Source organism: Tinamus guttatus, unplaced genomic scaffold (assembly GCF_059628265.1).
Source record: "Tinamus guttatus ecotype Peru unplaced genomic scaffold, ASM5962826v1 Tinamus_guttatus_pri_ptg000145l, whole genome shotgun sequence".
In the NCBI taxonomy this organism is placed as follows: Eukaryota; Metazoa; Chordata; class Aves; order Tinamiformes; family Tinamidae; genus Tinamus; species Tinamus guttatus.
The window spans coordinates 518,638-533,440 of record NW_028288679.1 but is presented as its reverse complement, the minus strand read 5'-3'; positions in this window follow the sequence as shown (position 1 = coordinate 533,440).

The window sequence follows — 14,803 nt, the reverse complement described above, 5'->3', positions numbered from 1 at the left end:
AAGGAAATGCTTTGCTAGAATTTGTAACAGGACTTCTCAATCTCACAGAAAAAAAAAAAAAAAAAGTATAGAATTTCCCTCTTTAATTCTGCACTGGGTATCAAGGCAAATCAAATTAACATAAATCCCTCTAATAGGATACCAAGCCATTCAAGAGCTCTAAAGAACCCAAAGATTAGCTGGAGGATATTTTTCAGTTATTTACTGAAAGACGAATGGAACATGAAACTGCCACAATTCATTCAATCCGTCTTCAGATGCCTGAGAGCTGAAGTTAGGAGTTCAGCTATCTGATCTGTGCCATATGCCATGTGAGAGGCGCCATGTGGAAGCAGCATGTACCTTTTATCCCTGCAGAAAGCAATTCATCCTACATCCCTTTTTCCTTTAGCTGTATAAAAAGCCCAGGGAGAGTGTGCTTTTAATCTGAACTGTCTTTGTATAGACTCTATTTAGGATTGATATTCTGAGTATATGGCCTCAGTCACATGGGTGACGGTTTCGCCAGGCAAAAATGACCCCCTAACTATGAATGCTGCTCCAGCCTCAGCTGTGGACTGTGGCTTGCCACTTGGTGAGATCCAAGCTTGTCTTCTAGAAAAGCAGGGCAGAAGAGCTCATGTGTAGCCAACAGCCCCTCGGCTTACAGGGCGTGCTCTTACCTGCTGTTTTGTCTGCCTACAGTAGGGTTAGCTCAGCCCCCAAGGGTATATTCCTGCAGTGATTCATATACATATGGTGAAAAGATCAATGATTACCAAGAGGATGGGAAGAGATTCCTAAAATGCCTCTTATCTTGGATTCATTCTTCAAGTAAAGCAGAACTGAGTAGGAGTGGTCCCATTTGGATGCCATAAACTACCAGATCCGCACTAGGCTGTTTCAGAAGTCCAGGTTAGATGCCTAACTATATGAAAAGTACTCAAAACAGATCTACGTTTTGAGGTCACTTAGCTTTTCCCTGCATATTGCTTAGGTGCAGGTTCTGCTTCTGGGTTTGCTCCTATTTGGAGCATATGTAAAACATTTTGGATGTTCACCACAAAATGGTGGTGCCTATCATTATCTAAATATAAAAATGCTATGATATTATTATCATAGCATATCTCCTTTAAACCTCTTTTTCCATCTTCCAAGGTTTCATAATGAATAGACATACCACCTTAGGTAGAGAAACAGTATTTCAAACCAGGTTATTTCAAATGTTTCTTATCTGGTTTTAGAAAACAAAACAGAAAGATGGTAGAGGATGGAAACTAGAAATAATAAATTAAAAAAATCAATTTCAGTTCCATCTTTCAAATTATTTTTAGCTTCAAATTCACACTCTATTTTGAAAAGGCATATTAGTATTTTTAATTAAAATAGTGAAAAGTGGGAGCAATTTTTTTTTCAAAGTTTTCAAAGATTTTACAGATATGAGGTCAGATTGAAATCATTCTCTAACTTTTTAAGTGTGATATTGCATTATCTGCTAATAAAACTCCAAGGAAAAAAATGTTACTCCAGTATAACACATCATCAGAGGGATTTTCCAGTCATTCCTGCTTCTTATGGCAGCAGACAAATGAATTATATCTGAAGATCTACATGAACAACTCAAATGGTGGATCTTGTGGAAACTGGTCGCTACTTTCTCTGAGGCAGATTTTGGGACAAGGATGCAGTACGAACATATTTGTCAAAGAATTTGCCCTAGGCTGGAACTGAGGCTCATGTGGTGTGGGACAGGTGAGATGGCACACACACACATATACACACACACAACATAGATACAGAACTGTTGCAGGTCTGTGCTACTGTCTGCATTCTGTCAGGTCTCATGAGGATTTGGATTGAGTTTACTGACTACATTTTTGAATTTTTGCTGGTAACTTGAGGGTATGGCTACAGTATCAGACAGTTTTACAATTGTGAGTGCTGTGCTGGAATTTTTAAGTGGATTTTTTTCCTTGTACTTTTGACCTGTGAGACAGGAAACTCCCTGTTCAGAGAATTAAAGCAGCAATGCAGTTTAGGTTTCAGTTGAGAGAAAAGGAGAATTCTTGATAAGACAATTGTTGGGCTGAGTATTTGTTTAAAACAGAAAATGACTTGTGAGTAACCCAGGCAGCTAAATTGCACCAGCTGAAGCAAGAGGCAGATGTAAGCATCTTTATTTAAGAACCAGTTTATATAAATAATAATAAAAGATGTGTGGAATTAATCAGCTCCTGCAGCTCTGTACGTAGCAGCATACAGGAGAAATAGCTGTATTAGTTCACAGTATATCTGCACACCACAGGAAGCTTTGTATAGACATGCGGAATAGATATTTCTTCATCGTTTCATGTTATAAACACAGAATAACTGCTAATGACTAATATGTAATATTGCTTAAGAACTTCATGTTTCCCAACAGCCAGGACAAAGAATAGGCAGATATTCAAGACTGGATGCAAGAAAGCCTGAGAATTTTAAGTAGTGCAGGAAAGTGACCTTTTATTGTGTCAGGAACTGACTGTTTTATCAAATATGCAAGTACAACACATCACACAAATTAGACTGATCGATTGCACTTAGACAATTTTGTTTTCCATCTGGTCTATCAGTCCTTTTACTTTATGTTGGGCATAACTACCCATAGGACAAGAGGAAATGGCCTCAAGTTGGGCCGAGGAGTTTCAGGTTAGATATTTAGGAAAAATTTCCACATGGAAACAGCGGTGAAGTGCTGGAACAGGCTGCCCATGCAAGTGATGGAGTCACCATCCCTGTCAGCATTCTAGAAACATGTAGAAGAGATGCTGAGGGACATGGTTTTGCAGGCAGGGTGTTGAGGGGCTTGCGGTCAGACTCGATCTTGAAGGTCTTTTCTGACCATTATGATTCTATGATTCAGAAACAGAATTCAGGCACATAAAATTGTCAGTCAACTTTCAAATTTTATGTAGAACGTGGTATTTTCATGATTTTCAGTAAAAATGCAGTTGTGTTGTTTTCACAACGCTACTTTGTTGTCAATGATTAACAAAATCATTCAATTTTTATTACTGAAAATGACACGATTTGATTTAAAAAATGACTGCTACATCTAATATGTGACTGCTTCATACTATATTTAAATATGGAAGGAAGGGTATATGTGAAAAATAGTTTTATAGATGAACCCCAGTAACTTTTTTGGGTTCTTTAAGTAAGTTCTTTAAAACCCAAATATATATATGGAAAGAGATAAAATAAATCCATAATCTCTGTATGTGAAGGCAGGAACAGACTAAGATCTACAGCCTTTTAGAAGAAAAAAATAAATGAATAAAAAAGACTGATTCATTAAAACTTAATATTACATTCTGTGCTTTTAAAAAGGTTCATCTTATCCAGTGCAATTTATTTCCAGGTGGAAAGGATGCATAAGAAACGTGATACTTATAGGGAAGAAAAAAAAAAAAAAAAGAGAGAGGGACTAATGTAAGTCTATTAACTATTTGGAGATATCAGCTCATTTACAGAGTTTTGATAGGAAAAGATCCAGTTGCTGAAAGACAGTGCCACCAGAAGAAATGTATAAAGGTTAACATTTTGAATACATGACTATTCTATTGTGAGTAATTGTGATACAGTTCAAAAGACATTTTATGTTTTATACAACTGAAATGTGCATACATACATACACATATACACGTCTAACCTAACAAAACTAATAGTTTAATATTGTGATGTATAATAACTTACCAAAAGAAATAATCTGTGCTTTTCAATGGATCCTCGTCTTTAATGAATAGTTAGTCAGCATAAAGAAGGCGAAATTATCGTGGAGTCTAAAAATTGGCCTCTGGTAATTCTGCTTGGTGAAATTTAATTTAGATTTAATTAGAGATGGTCTGGAGTCTAGCTACATGTCCTCAGTAAGCATTTACTAATACTAAAGGGGTAAAAAATTACCTTTGTATTACTGGACCTTTCCACCTAGGATGTTTGCTTTCCGGATGGTAGCTCTCTAAATGGTGCCTATGGCAGAATTAGTACCTTTGCAGTCATAGTCACAGAGATTCACGTATTCAGTACTTATGAGAAATGCAGGCTGGCAACATATCAATGTCAGGAGTGTGATGTTACTTGCAAATGCCTTGTGCCTTGGTTCATTTCTCATGGAGGGGAGGGGAAATGAATTGCTGGTATAATTCCTAGTGTTCCTATCAGGCCTCATTCAAATATTCTGGATTAAGTGCTCAGCCACAGGGTTTCCCTGGCCTTGTCACTGTGTTTTCCTCACTTTCTTGTCATGGTGCCCCCAGCTCAAGATCGCACCCCAGCACGGCACCCATTCCGCATCGCCCTGGTCTGATGCCTGTGTTCAAACCAGGTGTAGAATTTGGCTATCTTCTTTTTCTACTATTGGCATAACTGACACCACTAACTTCTTTATTTTGGTTTTATACTAATTATATTTTGTGATGAAGTAGAAAAAATAAATAAAATCTGCATGTTTTAGTATTGTTAGAAAAAAAATTCATAGATCATTCATGGATCAATTCATGGATCAAAACAACAACAACAAAATCTGGGGAAAAGAAAGGCTAAACAGTATTAAATAAGGTTTAACATTCTCAGAATACTTTCAAAATATTTTATTTAAACCTTTAATATTTTTGAAAACACAGAAGTGTCCAACAAAACATATCAATAGCTTTATTTTCAGTTAAAAAAAAAAAATCTGGAAATCAATCTTTCTCTGGTGCATTGACATGGCATTGTCAGTGATTGGAGAAATTCCTAATTCAAGAATGACAGAACTAGCACTTCCAAGCCCCACATTTTTCTTTTTTTCTTGTAGGTTAATGATGCTAGAAATCTTAAAATGATTACAGTTGCAGTATCTTTTCTTGCTTTGGTGTCACAGAATTTGAATACCTGTAATATCATTTGCAGACAGTTTCTTTCTCATTTGTGACTATACCTTTTTCATTACGTTTAAGAGCTTTGTTACAGATGAGTAGCATATGGCATTGGCTAAGGAGATGAGACTTTAATGAGATATAGAGCATATCAACAAAACGTATGTTAAATTGCAATGACACAGTTGTGATGGTAGCATGTGATGTTGTGAGATTAAATTCTTGACAAGATACTATGAAGAAATGCACTATAGCATTCATGCAATTTCCCAGTTTATTTGCAAGTTGGTCCAGGAGGCAGGAAAAATGGGGAACTGTTGAGGTGAGGGCAGGGTCTGGGGGGAGATTTGGTTCTTTCCTGGTTCTTCTTTTGGTATGCTGTGCAATTTGTAATTTTTTTTCTTCTTCTCCTCATTTCACACATGAACACAACAAGGCCTAACATAGAGTACCATGCAGTACAGTAGCAACTATATGTAGAGATGAAGAGGCAAGTATGGCTACTAATCCAGAAGATCCATCCAAAAGTTATTGCAGTTATCTTGCAAGTACACCAATTCAATTAGGTATCTAAACAAGAAAACAGAATCAACACTGATAGAATGTAAGTGATGTGACTGGTAGTAATCTGGAGTCATGAGTACTAATTTCTTAGCTCCACTGAAAAATCTTCCATCAGGAAAGAGAAGAGCCAGCCTTCTACTCAGCTCATGGACTGAGTATGGTGCCTACAGAAGGCAAGGGCAATTAGTGCCCCTTGGTACCTTTGATGTTTTGTTTTTCATGTATTGGTTTCCAAATATTTTTGCAAAGGAACAGTAAAAGTAATAGCACTAGTGACATTACTGTGAATACTTCAGAAAGTTTGGAGAGGTTTAGTAACATAAACACTTAGGCTTTAGAGAGATAAAAGAAATTAAAAATTAACCTTCACCCAAGAAATACAGATAAAACCCAGGTTGGCAATATTTAGAAGATAAAATGGAGTTATAAATATTTCATTAGAAGCTCCTTTTGCATCTTTCCACCACTCTATGATCCTTCTCACTTTGTCCCCCAAATAGAGAGTAAAATATGGTAAAATATATAAGCCTCTTTTTTTTTTCTTTCTCTCACACAAATATACCTGGTCAGTTAGCAACTTTTGGCCCTTCATCTCTACATCTCCAAGTAGTATTAGGCCTCACTGTGTCCATATGTAAACTTATCCCTCTCAAAGCTTCCAGGATACACGGTAAAAATGTATTTTTAATATTTTACCCTGTTATGAAGAGTTTATTCATGTATGTTGCAACTGAACAAAAATCAGAAAGCTAAAAAAAAAAAATGAAGTGCAGCTGATGGACAAACTATATTTCTGAAGTCCAAAATTTTTCCAAGAATTACATTAGATTTGATCTAGAAATATTCTCAAGCCAAACCAACCCTTACTGGATTCAAACATCTGTGAAACTTGAGGAAATCCAGATCTCTCTGGTCTTTTATATCTGTTGTGGAACTCAACCCAAAATCTACCACTGAATCTGGATGAATTTTGCCTACTTAGAACAGAGTTATCATTACGATTCTGGTAATATTGTACCTGAGCAAAACCTCAAATGATCTGAGGAACATAGCAGTTGCATAATGCACATTTAAGCAATATGAACTGCAAGTGAGTGCAGATATTCTTGAGCTTTAAGGTAAGTAGCACTGGCAATTTAGCTTTGGCAGCTCAGCAGTGGGGGTAGCTGTTGTTATCTGTTCCAAGGTGAGTTTTGCATGCCATGCTGAGCTTCGTGATGCCTTTTCCAGTCAGACAGCAGGAGTCATATGAAGTAATTTAAAGTTATCTGCAGAATGCAACATAGCTGTCATGCAGACACGCTAATGGACTTCATGCTATCTTTTGCTACTGCCATGTTCTGTTGGCTGGTATTGGTAAGCGGGACGTCTGCGCCTTACTGCTACTAATAGGAAACATTTTTTTGTCCTTTGCAGAGCAAAAGGACAATGATAACTTCTTCCTGCAGCAGTCATGGAGCACAAACAAACAAACAAACAAAAAACTTTCAGTTGCAGCATGGAAGGTGCTTCAGGGTACACCCAGTTTATTTGATTTTGTTTAGAACAGCAAGTTGGATTAAAAGAGGGATGGGAGGCCTGTGGCTTTTGAGATGCATGTGCTCACCAAACAACCCCAGTGTGATTGCTGTGATAAGACTTCATGTTGGTGTGTGTTGCTATGGGAAGGACAGGTAAACTGAACCCGAGGGTGGCTATATTGAAATTACCTGTGAGGTAGCTGTTTCCTGCTGAAGTGGTAGTCTGCATGGTATGGTCATTTGATTTCGGCATGAGGATGTTAGGATCAATAAAAAAAAAAGTGTTTGCAGGCCCTTTCCTACTGTTTTTATGCTGGCTAGTTCTTGGAAGACTGTATTTGTCTATCTTAAAAAAGAAATCTTCAGAAGCATTAAAGCAACAAAACAATAAAGATCAAGGATCTGATCCAGAACCTATTGACCGCTTGGAGCTGGGGATGAAATCTCCAGCTCAGTAATTTTTTTGCTAGTGTTCTTTCCTTCCTTGCACATCCTTTTTTATTTCCTACCTTGAGCCACATACATTGTGCCATTATGAGAAAGATTCTCCAAAAGAATTGCAGCGTCTCCTTGGGATGATGGCTCCTGGGAAAAAGATCCTCTTCACTGAGTAACACACGAAGTATCATCTGTTTCCTCATAGCAGTTTCTTTTCACTTTAACTTTTTTTTTCAGGTGGATGTCTTTTAACAATCAGAATTAGAAACTAATTATATTCAGTTATTCAGACATCGAAAAGAAAGAACTAAGATTGCCAAATGTATGGCTTTTCTTTCTTCCTCATTTGAAAAGTGTACTAAAGTACAAATGCTGTTTTGTGCATCCTACTTTCAAGAGCACATGAATGATTCTTATATATATATCTACGCATGCATATGCATATATTTGTAATTATCTATACTATGCATATATAGTGTTTGCAATGTTCCAGTGATATCAAGACATTTAGTAAAATATATTAATAAGATGATTTTGTTTTCAGTTTACCTAGTCATCTCATTTAAGACAAAGATGATAGAATATTTTTCATCCTTTGGTGGAAAATGAATAGTAAATCTTCTGTTACAATCTCACTCTCTTTATTGGGCTAGTATTGTGAGTAAAAGCCCTCATATGCTTTTGCAGGAAAGTGTCTTATATTCGTCCTGTGGAAACAGGACTAGCCTTGAGTGTGTTATCACTACACCTATATCCTTAGAAATTCATTTTGCTTTTTATTATAGAGAAAGACAAAGAAGAACAAAACTTGGGAAAAGAGAGTTTCAGATATTAAATATTTACCATTTTAGCTCCAGAGTCAGAAAGGTAAGCTCTGAGTCATTACTTTTTATTTTTAGTATCCAATCTACTTGGAAGTGAATGGAATGCAATAACCTTCAAATCCCTTTAGAAGTTGTCAGTTACATGAAATCATTTATTTGAAAAGCACCATGAGGTAATGGAAGGATTGGTTAGGAAGGCAAAAGGCTTCTTTTTCATGTGACTACCCATTTTGTGACTGTTTTCCATATTCAATTTTGAAACTCTAGAGATAATAATATGAAAGGTTTTTTTAAAAAAAATGGTTTGTGATATGTTAATTTAAAACGATCAGCAACATAGCAGTAATGATCATAGTGGATTGTTCTTCTGAAACAAAGATAACATATCATTGATCTGATGGTGCGATCATAAGCTTCAAAATACTTCAGAGAGTTTTAAGGCCACAAGAGAGTGTTTTGATCATCTGGCAGGACATCTTGCCTATGAGAAGCAAATAGAATTTCACCCAGAAAGAGGAGTGCAGAAGTTCCTACGCTTCCGGACAAGCACAAATATTTGTGTTTGTAAGAGCTTGTGAAAGTGAAATAAAGTTTTCTGGGTCACATGCCACATTCTCTCATTATAGATAATTTTTAATTTCTTTTGAAAGCACAAATGAGTATTTCATTTCATTATACAGCCCTACTGCACCTAGGCATTAAACTCATGAGCAGATTCTGGAAATCAGTCAAAGAGGTGAGTTATCAATGAGCATTTGGGTGACAAAGGTAAGCCAAAAAACATTATGAAGTGCTGGTGAACCTTTGACTCAACTACCTTTAAAGAAGGTAGGCCAGCATACCACTAAGGCAGCATGCCTGTGACTTTCATCCTGTGAAAAGTTTCATCAAAGACATCAAGTCTTTAAAGTTTTAGAAGAGAGGCTTCAGTAGATTGGAATCCAAATGCCTGATCTAAAATATTAATTACATTTATCAAGGAGATACTACAGGGTAAATGAGAAACTAAATGAAACGAATTGCTAAATAGAAAATAAAACAAAACAAAAACACAAAGAACAACTACTAGAAAACTTCTTCATCAGCTGTGTTCATAATACTGCCTCAGGATCAATCACAACTGAAGTTCCCACTGTGCAGTGCAATGCACCTCACACAACACCAGATACTACTTGCCCTGAGAAACACGCAAGCTGAACAGAAAAGAAAAACCCTGTCATTTCCATGTAAACACTGTCTTCCATTATTTTGTCTTTCTAATTATTTATTTCCTCTGGTTTTATTCCTGTTTATGTATTTAGTTACATTCTTTTATATATTCTGTATTGGAGAACCAACACAGAAAAATTGGGTTGCAGTTCTTTGTATTCAAGACTGAAGACAAAAGTGAGATGTGCCATAATACCATTTTACATACTGAAGTCCTTTTCTTTGAGAGAGGTATAGTACATAATTGAACTGAGTTGCCATCATTAAAATGCAATTAAAATTGCAGAGCCCTTGAGCACCTTAAATTGCAGTGTGATACAATATTTATCAGGCTTCAGAACACATCATCACATCTTTGGCCATCCAACCATGTTTTGCTTTTTCACTAGTAGTGATTAACTCCATATCAAAGCTTAATGCTTTTGAACTTACTGTAGCTTTGTAAGTCCTCACATGACACCTTAATAATTCTTAAGTGGAAAAGAACGGACTATAGAGTTATATAGAAGACTAAACCAACAAAATGTCAAGAAAACACACACGATCATTAATTATTTGCTTAAAAAGATGCTTTATTTTTTGCTGTTACTGAATAATAGATCTAATTTGACAGACATAAACCAGCTGAACAATTCTGATACTGCAACCTACAGGTGACTTGCAATAAATTAAACAATTTTCATAAAATGCAAGAAATGATCTTTCAAAAGACAGTAAAAGGCAAATCTCTAATTCACATGGCTAGTATTTGAGGTACTTTGTAGGTAAATCTACATATTTTGTGTATTTATATATGCATATTCTTTTCATAAGGGAAAAAATCCCACTATAAATGACCTTCAGTTAAAAACTTGGCAACCATTTCAGATTCTACTTCTAAATTTAGCTTTGTCATGTATGCTTGTTAAGGATATAATTCATCATCTGGGAGTCTGGTCTGAAATCCCAGTATCTATCATAAATGCTGGACAATTTTTCAATGTATCTGCTTTCACCCATTGGCACAGGTTCAGCTTCAATGACTAGGTCAAATTCAGGTGTTCTGAAATGACACTGTAAACTTTAATGACAGATTTATGAGTCTGATGACCAGCTTACACTACTGTCCTTCAGTACATTAACGACTACTTTGATTTTTCCTAACATTCAGAAGCCGAGTGAAAAGCGTCGTGCAAACTGTGGCTAAGATCAGAACAAAACAATGCCTTACATGTGGGTGGCCCTAATTAGCTATTTGATCATCTGTTTAAGTACTGTAGCAAGTTGCTCTGTTTTGTTTCTTTTTTCCTCAGAATTCTGAGGGGAATCAAACATAGCCACCATTTTTCCCCCTTGGAAATAACTGCCTGTAAATTGAACAAGTGTTTAAGGTTAAAAGCTCATGTATTCAGTTTATTTCTGCATGCTATGATGTTACCTGGTAATACTTTCTTTGGCATAGAATAGATGTACACAGTAAGGTCTGCATAAAGTGGTGATGCAGTCACTTAGGGAATGATCAGAGTCAGACAGAGTATATCTATATGTTTAAATCAGACAATGTAGATCAAACGAAAAATAGCTTCCCAGTTTAAAAGCTGCAGCTTTAAAAACAGAACAACTGACCTACCCGCTCAACACATTGAGGACGGGGGATGTTGCTGCACTTCCTCAGCCCCTTGTGTTGCCCCATGGGAGAGCAGCAGCGCCTGTGTCTTCCTCTCCTCACCCTACATGACTTCCAAAGCTCTGTCCTGAAGGTGGGTTTTTCACCGGCGCTCAAGCCAGGGCTTTCCAGTTGAAATGGGGGGGCAGTAGGAAAAACAGAAAATAGAAAAACCTTGCCTGATGGAGACATGCTAAGCACCATTTTGAGTCATTAACAAGCAGTAGCTTAATGAGTGGACAAAGTGCAGGGCTGACATATGGGATGCGGAGGTGGTAAATGCTGTTTAGACCAAACATCTGAAACACCTGATTGCCTGTTTCTGAGTGGGTTTGGACTTGATAATACAGATCACTTTTTTTTTTTTCTCCCTGTGACTGCAATGCAGAAGTTTCTCTGTGCTAATCTTGCCACTGACATGGAAATTGATGTGCGGCCTTTAGGCAAGTCACTTAATCAATGTGTTTGTAAAATGAGGATAATAGCATTTATTTGCCTGCCTGAGAAAGATGCTATAAGGACAGACTAGTTAATGCTGTAAAATGCTATTTATTAGTAATTGCAAGTATTACTATATTACAGACCTAAACTCCCCTTAACTGGCAATCGAAAAAGCTGAAGAAGTAAATGAAAGCCTTAAATGTAAGGGTAGTGAGGTCTCAGCTAAAGTGGGGATTGTTAATCTTCTTCCTTTTCATGGAGTTGATCATGTTTTAACCATCGAAACAAATACCAAGACAGGCCTGAGCATATAAAGCAGAAACAGAGTGAGAAGAATTATTGAAAGAGTCAAGTTTGGTTCACTATGTAATTTGCTACTGATAGTGGGTCAAGAGAAGAGTTGCACAGAGCACAGAAAAATACGTGTTCAAGCTTTTGTTCTGGGATGCAAAGGTAGCCAGCCGTCCTGCAGGGTGAAGGAGCACCCCAGATATGAGGGAATTAGATGCGTCATTACCATTTTCAACCCAATTAACATCCATGCTCTTTGGAATTAAATAAGGTCTGTTACTTGTATTTAAGCAGGGCAGGAGAAAAAAGATTGGTCCTCAGGGTGAGGAGAATGAACATAATCGTATAGAATGGCACGAAGTAGAGTAGGAGAATGAATATAATAGACTGTCTTATCTATCAGCTCTGCTTTAAGAACAGTCTTGAGAATACTTTGGAGGTCCAACACTGCAGTCGCTTCTCCTATATATATGTATATATATATATATATATTTTTTTTTCTGAGAAGAAGGGAATGTAAGCTGTCTGTCTGAAATGGCTAAAGGTAAAAAATGGTAAAAATTCTCTTGTCTGTAATGCTATCAAGAACCATTCCACTAAAAGCACTCATGTTTAGCTAATGTAGCAGTAAAAACAGTCTAAGGTTACAAGTGCAGTAAATGGTCATATTTTGATCCTTATTTGAAGTCTTACAATCAAAACCCACGATCAAATCTTCTCTGGAAAGAAACTGGAGGCAAAGAAGACACGTGGATAGCATCTTCAGAGCAGAGGTGTAAGACACAAGGATAAGGTGTTGAATGGTAGAGGTATGATTCTAGAGATGCTGCTAAACATACTTGAGGTAAACTGTTCAATTTATTCATCAATGACCTGGATGAAGGCACAGAGTGCTCCCTCAGTAAGTTTGCTGATGATACCAAACTGGGAGGAGTAGCTGATACCCCAGAGGGCTGCGCTGCCATCAAGAGGGACCTGGACAGACCAGACAACTGGGCAGTGAAAAACCTTATGAAATTCAAGAAGGCCAAGTGCAAGGTCCTGCACCTGGGGAGGAATAACCCCAGACACCAGTACAGACTGACCTTCTGGAGAGCAGCTCTGCAGAGAGGGACCTGGGCATCGTGGTGGATGACAAGCTGACCATGAGGCAGCAGTGTGGCCTCATGGCCAAGAAGGCCAATGGGATCCTGGGGTGCATTAAGAAGAGCGTCTCCAGCAGGTCGAGGGAGGTGATCCTGCCCCTCTACTCAGCCCTGGTGAGGCCGCATCTGGAGTATTGTGTCCAGTTTTGGGCTCCACAGTACAAGAGGGATGTGGAGCTGCTGGAGAGATTCCAGCGCAGGGCCACAAGGATGATCAGGGGCCTGGAACATCTGCGCTATGAGGAGAGGCTGAGGGAGCTGGGCCTGTTCAGCCTGGAGAAGAGAAGGCTGAGAGGGGACCTGATCAGTGTCTATAAGTATCTCAAGGGAAGTGAAAGGCAGTGAAGAGAATGGGGCCGGCCTCTTTTCAGTGATGGCCACTGACAGAACTAGAGGTAATGGCCGCAAACTGAAACACCAAAAGTTGCACAGGAAGTTAAGGAAAAATTTCCTGACAGTGAGCGTGACAGAGCGCTGGAACAGGCTGCCCAGAGAGGTTGTGGAGTCTCCTTCTCTGGAGATCTTCAAAACCCGCTTGGACACAGTCCTGTGCCACGTGCTCTAGGTGACCCTGCGTGTGCAGGGGGGTTGGACTAGATGATCTCTAGAGGTCTCTTCCCACCTTAGGCATTCTGTGATTCTGTAATTCTATGATTCTAAACTGTATCTTGCTTATTGCAGTGGACAAAGTTGCACATATTACTAATTTTTAGGGATATTTTACTCACAGTGCGCATTGCAATCTGGGGAGTGAATCACAAAAAGTCTATTTAGATTGCACAGAAGATGGAATTGCTTCTTAAATTGTACTTCTTCAGTTCTCTCTGTTGGGGCAGGAAATACGGGACAGGGTATGGAAGAGACACAGGTCTGCTGATGTATATATTCTCCAGTCCTTCCTCCATGCCAAGAATGTTCCATATTTATTGTAGGAGGAGAAGAGTATTTTACCTCTGCATTTATGCTACTGCTCTAGCAGTCCCTGCCACTGCTCACTTGAAATTCTAAGGCCACAGGCACATTGGTATCTTTATTTACTGACATGTGTTTTCTGTCATCAGTGACACTGGCTATCATTCTGCTTAGTCATCACAGTGTTGCATGAAATTCAGAACAACAGTGGACTAGATATTTGAGTCTGGCGACTCTTTTTAATCCTATGACCAATTCTAAATCTCTGTAAAATTAAATAAGGGATGTTTCACTCACAACAGGGCTAATATGCTTTTACAAAATCTTTTTTTTTCTAACTTAATATATTGCTGCTGAGTGAAGTGGGGCTTTCCAGAGCAGTCACTCAAACGAGAAACCTCTGACGGTCATAAAATTTGATAGGTCAGTTGTTACAGCCACTGAATGTATCTGAGGACATGCTGTATTTGTGAAAAGTTTATTTAAAGGTATGTTTAAAAGATAAATACATGTTATTACATAGAAATAACATTTGTTCCAGTTATACAGAATTGTCAAGAAACAATCAACCCACTCCTGCACATCAGATTCATGTAAAGGCCCCAAGTAATCATATACATAAACAAATGCTAAGTCCTGCAAAGAGATGAAGTTTTATTATTGATATTAGAACACCTGCTATTGCTCACATTCTTTCAGAAATTACTCAAAATCTGGTGAGGATGACTTTAATTAAGTTCTTTTATATATGAACATATATATATATAAAAATATGTATTTTGTATAGAAATATACATTCTGTATATTTTGTACAGAAATATATATATTGTATATAAATATATATTCTGTTCTATACAGAGAGAAGCAGTTAGCAATGAGAAAAGTAGTTAACAATGAGAAGTTGGGTGAGGAAAGGGAAAAAATCAAACTGAAGAGG